The sequence below is a fragment of the Heptranchias perlo genome, chromosome 34 (assembly GCF_035084215.1).
Source record: "Heptranchias perlo isolate sHepPer1 chromosome 34, sHepPer1.hap1, whole genome shotgun sequence".
Classification (NCBI taxonomy): domain Eukaryota; kingdom Metazoa; phylum Chordata; class Chondrichthyes; order Hexanchiformes; family Hexanchidae; genus Heptranchias; species Heptranchias perlo.
In genome coordinates this window covers 21,239,919-21,252,342 of record NC_090358.1, presented here as the reverse complement: position 1 = coordinate 21,252,342, position 12,424 = coordinate 21,239,919, and the positions used below count along the sequence as shown (strand labels likewise).

The 12,424-nt window shown below is 42.5% G+C and overlaps 1 long non-coding RNA gene across 1 annotated transcript; it reads left to right on the top strand.

Moving 5' to 3' along the window:
* Window positions 1–2,687: 2,687 nt before the first annotated feature.
* Window positions 2,688–8,945, top strand: LOC137301633 (uncharacterized). The gene is made up of 3 exons (XR_010958330.1): window positions 2,688–2,758; window positions 5,194–5,270; window positions 7,684–8,945. It is a non-coding gene; the product is annotated as an uncharacterized lncRNA (long non-coding RNA).
* The last annotated feature ends 3,479 nt before the right edge of the window (window positions 8,946–12,424 follow it).

The window sequence follows — 12,424 nt, the reverse complement described above, 5'->3', positions numbered from 1 at the left end:
GTGGGAGACGTGTCATTCAGAGCACATGATTACAAACTGGGAAAATATCAAGCAGCCTGAACTCCTTCCTGAAGGATCCCTTCTGACAAACTCGAATACCCATCCCTACAGACAGAGGGATTGGTTGATGCCAATGAGAACACCTCAGGACGTCCCAAAGCACTTTATAGCCAATTAAGTGCCATCACTGTTTTAATGTAGAGATGCAGCAACCAATTTGCACACAGCAAGGTCCCACAAACAGCAATGAGATAAATGACCTGATCATCTGTTTTAGGTGATGATTGAGGGATAAATGTTGGCCAGAACTCCCCTGTTCTTCTTTAAACAGTGTCATGGGATCTTTTATATCCAGTGCAATTGGGGCCTTGTTTTAATGTCTCATCCCATATGAAGGTATCTCTGACAGTGCCACATTCCCTCAGTACTGCACTGAGGTATCAGCTTAAATTATGTGCTTAAGTCTCTGAAGTGGGACTTGAACCCACAACCTTCTGACTAAGAGGCAAGAGTGCTACCACTGAGCCACGGCTGACAGCGTCTCAATTTCAGTACGTTTTCTCTTTACTGGAAACACATCCCTTTAAGTTGTTAAATCGAATGAACCACACTCACCAGACAGGATGCAGATTTAAGGTAATTGGCTAAAGAACCAGAGGGGAGATGAGGAGAATTTTTTTAACGCAGCGAGTTGTTACGATCTGGAATGCGCTGCCTGAAAGGGTGGTGGAAACAGATTCAGTAGTAACTTTCAAAAGGGAATTGGATATATTCTTGAAGGGGAAAATATTGCAGGGCTATGGGGAAAGAGCAGAGGAGTGGGACCAATTGGCTAGCTCTTTCAAAGAGCTGGCAAGTGCACGATGGGTCGAATGGCCGCCTTCTGTGCTGTACGATTCTATGATAAAGCATTTGACAGGAATTGTGCTCCTAGCGTGACCTGAGCCTCCATTTTGTGAAGTCTCCCATTTCCTGAAACCCATACTGTCGGGCCTAACATTTCAGGGAGAGCCTGAGAGCACTTCGCAAAGTGAAATGTCATTCGTTTACAGGCAGAAGTCTGACAGTCTATCGAAGAATATTTGTTAACAATTATATGTCTATTAAGCAGCACTTGATCAGTCAATGTGCAAATAGCCAGCTCTCTGGGGTTTAGCTATCGACAGCTGCCTGCCAATAACCAATCCAATATGCTTCAGGAAGCAATGCAGCACAAGGAGAAATTAGGTGGACTGAATAATCATTAGTTTAAAGCGTCTTGAGGTCTAACATTTTTTTTTCAGTTTGCATCATAAAATATAAGTCAGCAACTGTTGAAAGGAATGCTGTAGTCAGAGAATGAGCTAATTATACTTGGCTGCACAGCATGAGGAGAAAGGTTAGAGTACGTTTTAGATCGTGTTCAAATTTATTACAGACAGTGACATCTGTATAATGTATTATTACAGTCCACTTGTGTTATGGTGCCCCACAGGTTACAAAGCCTTCCTCACTTACACTGCACAGCTCTCTCCAGTTTAGGTCCCTTGTTCCAGTGTCACCCACACTGTCTGCCATATGCTAACAGACTGGTGGGACAAATGGTCATTTCTCTATTGATTTATCCCTCATTACAGCACCAATGAACAGCTGTACTGTGTACTTATTGTACAGTGATGCTAACGAATTACACAAACTACATCTTCTAAATGGCTGTTACTTTGCTCAGGACAACAATGGACTGAAACGCACATGTCATTTTGAACGGTTGTGAATGACTCTCCGTTTCCTTTGTGGCATAGACTTGCCTCCAGCCTCTCACCCCCCCCCCCCCCCCCCCGCCCCAGCCCCACCATCCAGTTGGATACCTTACAGGAGAGAAGATCATTATTGTGTCATCCTCATTTTCGAACCAAAAATGGCCTGGTCCATAATGTGAATGAAAGATCGTGGTTTCTAGTCACAGATTTTTGAAGAATAATTCTCTTAATTTGATGTGAGCAATCTGCAAAGGATCTAAAAGAAGCCCCAATCAGGTAAAATGTGGAGGAGAAACACTTTTCACATGACGAGAGGCTCCCGTTCACACTGTCATGAATTTAAATGGGAGTACTGTACGAAACGTGCAAACAATCAGCCATTTTGAAACACCACACTACTGCCGAGCCTCCAAGGTCATCATTACCCTCAGTCACACTTAAATATGTTAAGTATAACTCTAATGAAGGAAAATGTTTCCCAAATGTATGTTTTACTTCAGATTTTAAAATATCCTTTCCTCAATCCTTTGATGTGAGCAAGAATAAGAGAGTGAGGGCCGACTGTTAACCATCCCCTTTCTCATTGCTTGTGCCAACAATAACATAATATACAAAATTAAACCCGAGTACAATATTAATGATTCACTGGAGCTTTCTTTTCCACCGTATCAGTCACAGCATCTCATGCTCACAGTGACCTGTTATTACTTAAAGTAACATTCTTCCTTTCATTGACCTAAATGGGTCACTTTTAATCGCTGCCAAACTAGTCATCCATTAGGCTTTTAACAACGATGTGGGCTATGGTTGTGTGTATATACATATATGTGTACACACACACACACATATATGTATATACACACAAACATAGCCCACATCCTTGTTAAATATATATATATAAGGTTTGCCTGAAATGCAGTCGAACTCTGCCAAAAGATTATTGCATCTTAACAAGGGAACAATTTAAAATGTGTTTTTTTTTTCAGAAAGGATGCTGTTTCTCCCTTTCTGGTCGAACAGTGAGTACAAAAGCATTTTCCGTGTAATGATGTGAGCGGCAGGTTTTTTTTGTTGTCAGTTTATTCTGCAGATGACAGAAACATGCGAAGAAAATACACTGCATGTAAACACATCTGCATCAATCACATTTATTTTTCTGTGGGCTTTGTGACAAAGTTAGTGTATGCTAATAATGATTTAGAATGAGTCTGATGTCTTGTAGTTTTGAAATGGAATCTAAATAGTTCCCCCAGTTGCTCTGTTGTGTGGTACTGTCAGCACTTAGTGAAGCAGCTGGACATACAGAGAGCTGGAACAAAGCTTCCTTCACTGTCATAGGCTGAAGTAACATGTTGGGTATACAAATAATAAATAAAAAATAATAGATTAATTTATTTGTAAAATACTCCAAGCATAGAAATGTTCCAGGAATAATTGTGTTTCTGTCATTTCAAGTTGAAACGTTACGTATTTGGAATGCACATTAACTAATTCACTCTGCTCTCATGCAATATTTTAAAATGGATGCCTGGTCTTTGTTCTGTCAGGTTTGTTGCAGTAAGACATTGTATGACGGAAAACTTCAAGATTGTAAAATACAAACATTGGCATATTAAAAAGTTTTGTAGGCTCTTTAGAAACTCAAAACAGCCTTCATCTCAGGCCTACTAAACACTATTGTCCTTAGTGTATTCAGCACAGAGCAAAGGGATTTATTCAGGATAGAAATGATACATTTTGAAGTGTAAATCAAATCTGCTCTATTACTACTTGTGACATTCAATCAAAGAATGCAAAAATTATAATATTCAAAAGCTCCGTAAAGGTAAACGCCGTCTTTTAGAAAATTTTATCAAATAGGTTCAGGGACACTTTACCATTGCTCATATTCCGTGCAATCCATCTGCATTCATAAACCGGCAATATTCATGCCAGCTGTCATGTGTTATCCCAAGCTCTGAAATATTTTACATCCATTAATTCGGAATTACTCCAATTACAAGCTTTCGGTATGCCAAAGCCCCTGCACAACAGAGACGAGATGCAGAGCATGCTGACGCACCAATCACAGTGCTTCCCTGGCGTCAGGACCAGATGCAAGCAATTTACTTTTATTTCTGCATATTCAGTTCGAGGCAAGCACTAGCTTCACCTTCGACCCTGAGCCTGCAGGATTCTAACCTCCCCAAATTAAACCTCTTTGCTCACTTATTCCTCTGCGCTCCTTCCCCCGCTAAGCATGCATTTCACTCCATAGCAACCTGAGACGGGCGTGCTGGCTCATACGACCAACCTAATCAGCAATTATTGGGGGGGAGAAAATACAGTACTATAATATTATTAGACGCCATACAGGAAGTACAATCGAGGTCTTTCCCTCTCCTGTGAATCTCTTGCTGTCTGCGCTGCACCATTTTTACGTGGCAATCTTATGCCTCCGACAACAGCCCAAAGTCCCATGTTTATTTTAAACCACCGACTATCAGGTGCAGCTGCAACAAAACAGAACTCTTTGAAGCTCTTGTCCGCCCGCAATATATCGTTGGCATCATAAACATCTAAAAGGTCATAGCTGGGAGGCACATTTATCTGCACTATCTACATTTCCGGGGATGATTAAACTTGGGATTTTACATTAACCTCTATCTAGACAATAACTGAAATTGAAGGCAATGTGCTCTTTATTATACACTGACCACATATTCATCGTATGAGGTGAGGTTTCTGTGTATTTTGGGAAGTAGTTTATCTGAAAACTAGAAGCACCAAGTAAGTAAGTAATACTGTCATTTTTGTCCGCAGAAGACTGCGGTTATGCCCTGAATTCCACTGGCCTGAGTAACATTTCTTTCTTACAGTGGCATTATATAAGATGTCCAAAGATGAATATCATTTCTCGATAATCTCAGAATACAACAACATTGGTGGAGTGGTGTGGAGAAATGCAGAGGTGGGGTCACCAGTCTCCTTCACTGGGAACGCCTGAGGTTCCTCCCTCTTCTGCTCTCAACATCCCTCTTTCCGAACTTAATTCCATCTGTCAAAAGGCTCATCCTTGGCCGCCTTCCACGCTGCCTCCTCTCCAGCTTTGCTTGTGCTCCTCCTCCTGCTCCTCGCCTCTGCTCAAAGGCCTTAACTATTTACTGGCACAGATTGAGGAGGAGGGAAAAGTGCCAAAAACACAGGAGGAAATGAAAATTAGGGAGGAGCAAATAGAAAAGACGTTTCAATTTCCATTTCCCTTTATCCTGGAATTTGCATTATTTATTAAAAAAAAACTGCAAAAATTGAGTTGAAGAAAAGACTGGATAAAATGTCCCACTGGAAGGCTTGGGGTTTTCTTCTGCTTATCTCCAATTAAATTGTTCCATCAATTATTTGTGTTTGATTGTTGAACGATCCAAATTCCTTACAATTAATCTGACTTCTAAGGCTTTGTACCTCTTTTTTACAGGTCCCTTGATGATCGCCCGGTTGAAAGACAGGAGGCCCACTTGGTTGTCTTCTGAAGATGTAGCTTCACCTGACACTGTAGGTACAATTCACTTCCTATCAAAATCTAAAGCAATTATGAGGCCGATTCCTTAACCTTTTGTACGAGAGCTACTTAAAATAGCCACAGGACAATACAAATTGGCCTTAAAACTACCAGCTGCCACGGAGATTTTATTTGATTATTGTAACCAACTGCATGGCAATTGCAGGGTAGTATGATGTTAAGGTTTATCAAAGTGAGGCATTTTGGGAATTTCTGCTTTATTTAATGTCAGTGTACGTACGGCACACCAGAGAAGCAAGGATAGAAAAGTTCTAGGATTTTTAATTCTTCCACTTCTTTTATGGGCTGCAATTGATAGTCTCAACGTTATTATATGATTACACTTTGTTTTTTTTCCTGCACAAGGTGGTTCATTGTATGTGAAGCACTTTAGAGTTTCTGAGGGATGTGATGAGGTGCACGGTTTTCTTTTGGCCTTTCAGTAGACCAAATCATTGAATTTATAAGCCATCTGTTTTGCTTTGAGAACCTTGTGGATTAAGAACTGAAAGCTTTGATGATACTTAATAATACTCATGCTGGTCACTGATTAGAATGTGCATTTTAAAGGGTCCAAATGATATTCCAAATAAGATGGTAGTCAGCCCATAAGCAATGGTGGAGATATAGCTATGCTGATGTACCACAGAATGGTAAAACATAGCTTCTTACCCATTATTCTTCACATGGCGAGTCCCAAACCTTCACCCGTAATACTGCGTTTCTTCACAAAACTACCCAGAGAAAAATGGAGGTTGGATCATTTCAACTTGCACTAATACACCTCCTGGTACCCATATCAAGGGCAGCCTTGCCAGAGTCTAGCAGCAGATCTGCTGTCCATCCTCTTCAAGGGAATGAAATCAGCAAGAGGAAACAAGTAAAAGAAATGGGCAAAAAACAAAGGGTGAAGAGGATAAACAATGAGGGACAAAGGTTGACTGAGAAATAAATGGCAGAGTGAGGCTGAAGCTTGTAATTTACAAGCCTGAAGGAGAAATGAGTTCGTTCTCTGCAAACTGTTGATCTGAGTTATTTTGTTTTACTTGAGCATGGCAGCTGTGAGTTTTCCGTGCATACGTCCAGTTTTATTTTTACATGCTGTTACAAATTGTTCTGAAGTCCTCTGTTGAGCTAGAAGATGAAAGACCCACATGTTGCAGCACAAGAGGTACAGACCAGAAGGCTCCAGGCTCGTTCACTGATTTAGCTGATTTAAGATGGGCAGCAGCCGGGTTGCTATAATTGGCCTCAGTACCCTTAGGCTCAGGCGTAGGGGAAAAATTCAGCTCGGGTTCCTGCTCCTGATTGTTATCCAATAACTCTTGCTGGAAGGTGTATTGGATGAGAGCAGAATCGGGTTTGGTTGTTCCTCGGGTTTGGCTGTTCCTCTTTCCCACCCTACAGTCAGATAACTGCCAACACTCAGGCCTGGAAATCTATGGGTCCCGAGTGCAGTGGAGCAGGACTTATACCCGCTGAAACTGGAAGAGGGAGAGCCCGTCAGAAATCCTGAGCTCAGCTCATTTAAAGAATGCCGGCAGAACAAAGGCTGGACTCCCACCAGCAGGGGGGCAGATATGCCTGGAGAGTCCGGGACATTTGGGAAAGGGGCAGGGCAAGGATGCAACTTCTATGCCTAAAGGGCTCCAAGCAGTTAAAGGTCTCTTGGATGAAGGACTGAAATGGCTGGAGCTAAAAGAAGGAAAAGGCGAACATCTAACTTCTCTGAGGCTGATGTGGAAATTCTGCTGGCCCAAATCAGAGGAAGGAGGGATGCAAAGTTGGAGTACCAGGGAAGAATCCATCACATGCAGCAGCACAGGTCATGTGGCAGGTAGCACTGCTCAAATATATGCCAACATCTGAGAGGGTTTCAACACATTGCAGGGCAGCCTGGAGAAAATGGCAGCTGCAGGAATATCTGTAAACCTTCCCCCACTTCATGAAAGCATCAGGCAAGTTAGTCAACTCAATACCTTGCAGCAGCTGTCTACATTTCACACCCTAGGCCCTTGGGTGGCATGTAGCAGAAATGTTAGAATAGGGCAGAGAAAAGCTCGTATTGTCACAAGGAGTGTACACGGAGACAGAACCAAATAATGTTCTTGTAAATAATTGCAATAAATCACTGGAACTTTTGATGTAAGCACTCCTTGGAGTTTGGTTCTCTTGTATGATAATGGGGAACAGGCAATGTGCTGATCTTGAAGCTAGGGATTAGGATGTGGTGGATAGCTGTGAGGAGCAAGAGAGACCATAGAGAGCTTGGTGAGTGGAGGTAGATATTTGATGGGTGCATACTGCAAGGCATCCCTGGACCTATCCAGAAACTGGAACCTTCCTTTGAACATCCCAATGGCTTGCTGATTTCTTCTACTTATCTTCATGTGTGCTTCATTGTAGATCTCCTCTGCAGCACTGATGGTCACACAAGGAAGTGTCATGAACCATGGAAGTAGCGGATATCCCATGTCACCCCGTATCCATCTTCGCCCTTGCCCCTGCAATTGGAATAGAACTAAGACACTGGACTGACAAAGTATCATGACAACTCCCAGCATGTTGTGAATTGATGTACAAGAAGCTGTGTCTTCTCTATCCAGTCGTAGCCAGAGAATCATTTGCAATGCCTTCTCTTCCCACTCCTACACTGTTACCTCTGGAGTCCCCCAAGGATCTATCCTTGGCCCTCTCCTATTTCTCATCCACATGCTGCCCCTCGGCGACATCATCCGAAAACACAATGTCAGATTCCACATGTATGCTGAAAACACTCAGCTCTACCTCACAACCACCTCCCTCGACCTTCCACTGTCTCTCATTTGTCACATTGCTTGTCCGACTGGATGAGCAAAAATTTCCTCCAACTAAATATTGGGAAGACCGAAGCCATTGTCTTTGGTCCCGGCCGCAAACTCCGTTCCCCAGGCACTGACTCCATCCCTCTTCCTGGTCACTGTCTGAGGCCGAACCAGACCGTTCACAACCTATTTGATCCTGAGATGAGCTTCTGACCACATATCTGCTCCATCACCAAGGATCCCTATTTCCACCTCTGTAACATCGACCGTCTCTGCCCCTGCCTCAGCTCATCTGCTGCTGAACCCTCATCCATACCTTTGTTACCTCCGGACTTGACTATTCCAATGCTCTCCTGGCCGGCCTCCCATCTTCCACCCTCCATAAACTTGAGTTCATCCAAAACTCTGCTGCCCATATCCTAACTCGCACCAAGTCCCGTTCTCCCATCACTCCTGAGCTTGCTGACCTACATTGGCTCCCGGTCCGGGAACGCCTCGATTTTAAAATTCTCATCCTTGTGTTTTCAAATCCCTCCATGGCCTCACCCCTTCCTATCTCTGTAACCCCCTACAGCCCTCCAAGATTTCTGCGCTCCTCTGATTCTTGCCTCGTGCGCATCCCCGATTTTAATCACTCCGCCATTGGCGGCCGTGCCTTCAGCTGCCTAGGCCTAAACTCTGGAATTCCCTCCCTAAACCTCTCCGCCTCTCTACCTCTCTCTCCTCTTTTAAGACGCTCCTTAAAACCTACCTCTTTGACCAAGCTTTTGGTCACCTGTCCTAATATATCCTTATGTGGCTCGGTGTCAAATTTTTTTTGACAATCGCCACTGTGAAGTGCCTTGGGACGTTTTACTGCATTAAATACGCTATATAAATGCAAGTTGTTGTTGTTGCATTCATCGTAAATGAGCTGCACATTTTGGGAATGGAAACCTTTGCAATTCATATAAATATGGGGGTTAACATTTGGGGTATGCATTCCCACATGGTTGCAATTGATAGCCCCAAGAACCCTGGGGAATTCGGTAATTCTGAAAAAATTTGAAGGATCTCTCAGTCACCTGTTTGGAAGCACTGTCAAACTGTATCAATTGAGCTGCCTTGGCAAAGAGATGGTAGTCATGATGTGGAGATGCCGGTGATGGACTGGGGTTGACAATTGTAAACAATTTTACAACACCAAGTTATAGTCCAGCAATTTTATTTTAAATTCACAAGCTTTCGGAGATTTTCTCCTTCCTCAGGCAAACATTTGCCTGAGGAAGGAGAAAATCTCCGAAAGCTTGTGAATTTAAAATAAAATTGCTGGACTATTACTTGGTGTTGTAAAATTGTTTACAATTGGCAAAGAGGGCATTGGCGACTTGCCTTTATAGAAGAGCGCACAGTAAGTGAACTGATCTAGCAAAAGTGCCCTGTGGATTCCTGGAACGAGCCTATGGCATAAAAGTTGAGAGCTGTGGTCGCTTTCTCAGTCACTGTCGGAGCTGAGCGTCCTGTGGACCTTGGTTGCAGATCTCTTAAAAGCTTCATGTCTGAAGCACAGCCTCCTGAGAAAGGTCACGGAAAGTGCGCCTGGGTCTATAGATCCTGCTGGATGGACTGTGCTCTTTGGTCTGGCTCGTCTCAGGTGCTGTCCGGTTAAACTAGCTCCCCTTGTGGCCTGCTGCAGTGAGTCTCAAGATATGGCCAGATGTCTCCATGAGCAAGCTCAGTTCAACAGCGTGCCTTTAAACAAGTACTTCCGCCTTGATGAATGGGTCCTGACAAATTGTGCCTTTTAAATAGTGGCGCACATTCTCAAGGGTGGATGGGAGTGTCATGAAATTTAGGATAGGTGACATAATCCCTTCCTGACTCCATCATTTGCGTGTGGCTGCCAATGGGAGGGTGGACACTTCTTGCGTGTGCCCTGAAACTGAACAGAATTTATGCCATGGCACTTCTTCAGCAGAACTCCAGTCTACATCGGCCCCGACAAACATTCTTGGCCCCAAAAAGGTGTTACTGCCGACTTACACCCTCCCAAGCCAGGAATTTTGGGCCTCGCTCTCCAGGCTGAAACATACTTGAGTGAGAAGCGAAAGGGATGCCACTCCCTGTGAAAACAAGACTCTGTTAGAAAAAGGTAAGTATCTGAACAAGAAATGACTTGTTCAGAAGTAGGCAAGTTCACAAAGCAATTGAAGCCCAATATTGGATGAAGCAGTGTTCAAAAAGCTTTATCATTCTCAGACCTCAGTCTAAGAAGCAGAGGAGCAACACAAAAAAGAAAGGGGGAGATTATGGGCAGGAAATAGCAGAGGGAGAGGAGTCAGGAAAGAGCCAGATACTGAGATGCAGGTGATGATTTAGAAACACGAGACAGCCCGGCACTTCACTGGGATAGTGGTTGGTGAAGCGATGGATACATAGCTTCTGTTTAGCAATGTCGGGCTTTTGTTAGGGCAACAAAATTATTCCAAATGAAGAAACAACCCATCCATGAATAAACCTTCAATTGTCAGCGTGTATGTGGCATTACATTGATCACACTAACTATTGTCTTGGAAATGGCCATTTCCCATTTGAATTATGCAGCAGTAAGCCTTACTCCCAGTGACTATTTTGCATTTACTTAAGTATTTCTTTCATGTGACTTTTACGAAACTGAATCTTGTAGGAAGATTTAATTGCATATTTAATGATTTCTCCTTCATTGTACGTGTGCTGATGATTTTCCGAGAAATGAGTTGAAATAGTGAAAGAAAATCCTTTGCAATATTACTGTTGCTGCCTGCACTGAACCTCCCTTTGTATCTGACCAGTTATATTACCCGATTACAGATAGACTTTTATCATCTTAGAATTTTTATGTTAGACATATTTCATTACAAATCCACTGCCGATTTGCGGGCTTGATTTTCAACTTCTCTATATTTATCGCTCCGAGAACTGTTTCCCCCACCACAGGAGTGGCCTCTCGAGTCTTCTCACTGGTTATGCCTCAAACTCCTGGTTTTCAATGGGTTTTCACTCGGGCTACTGGCCTCTGTAGCTGGAGCTGCCCTGTATTGGACAAGTGTTATTACCCATGATCTCCGTGCACTCACGACCGCCGTCCAACATGGCCAGAGGGTGACTATCCCCCTTCAGGATGTCACATGCAATGGTCCATTGTTCCACCTTTTACCTTCTCATTGCAAAACAAATTTAAAGTTTATGTGTAAACATGAGAAAAGAAAAATTGAAAAGATAAGATTACAAAATGAAGATGGTGACTTAGAAGGCTGTACAGGAGAGAGTGTCGCATGAAAAATAGTTTCAACAACAAACAACATCTTGCATTTATATAGTGCCTTTAATGCCCCAAGGCGCTTTACAGGTACATAATCAGACAAAAATTGACACCGAGCTTAAGAAGGAGATATTAGGACCATCCCTGATAACACCATCTCTGTTGGGTTGTCACACCTATAAGAATATTTTTTTCTCATTACACTCTACTCCCCCCATAAATTATTCTATATTTAACTTACTAAACATCCACTGGGTTTTTATTCATGATAAAAATATCCCTCCACAATAATTTCCTATGTATTTTCATATTTGTTATTTATAATGTAGAATCATAGATCTGACAGCACAAAAGGAGGCTATTGTGTCTGTACTGGTACTTATTCCACACAGGAGCTATCTCCCTCAATCTCATTTCTCTGCTATCTCTTAATAACGTTTTCTCTTCTTGTTGATCTAATTCCCTCTAAAATATTGTGATTGACTTGGCTTCAATAGCCACTTGAGGTAATGTATTCCATATTCTAATAACCCTTTGCATGAAACATTTTTTCCAACCTCCTTTATGCTTTTAGTACCAATCCTAAATTCATGATCTCTTATCATCAATTCACTAACCAGTTGAAATACTTTTTCACTATTTACTCTCTGAAACGCTTTCAAAACTTTGAACCCTTCTATTTGATCCCCTCGCTTCCACCCTCCTTAATCTCTGCTTCGGTGAACACAGCCCTTGTTTTTCTAATTGTCTCTTCATAATGTGAACCTTTCATTCCTGGTATCATCTCAGTGAATTTAAAGTGCACCTTTATTATGGGTCCGATATCCTTTCAATAAATGGGGTGTCCCAAATTGAACACTGTGCACCCTGATGTGGCCTAACCAACGCCTTATACAGATTCGTCAGCACTCCCTTGATTTCTGGGTCCTTGCCTTCATGCAAAACCCAGAATTAGCTCTTTTAAGAAAGAAAGAACGATAGATTGATTTTTCCATCTTCAATCCTGGTATTAAAGAGTTGTGTATCTGATCCATTTCTCAGTTGGCAGTTTGCCATTTCCTCT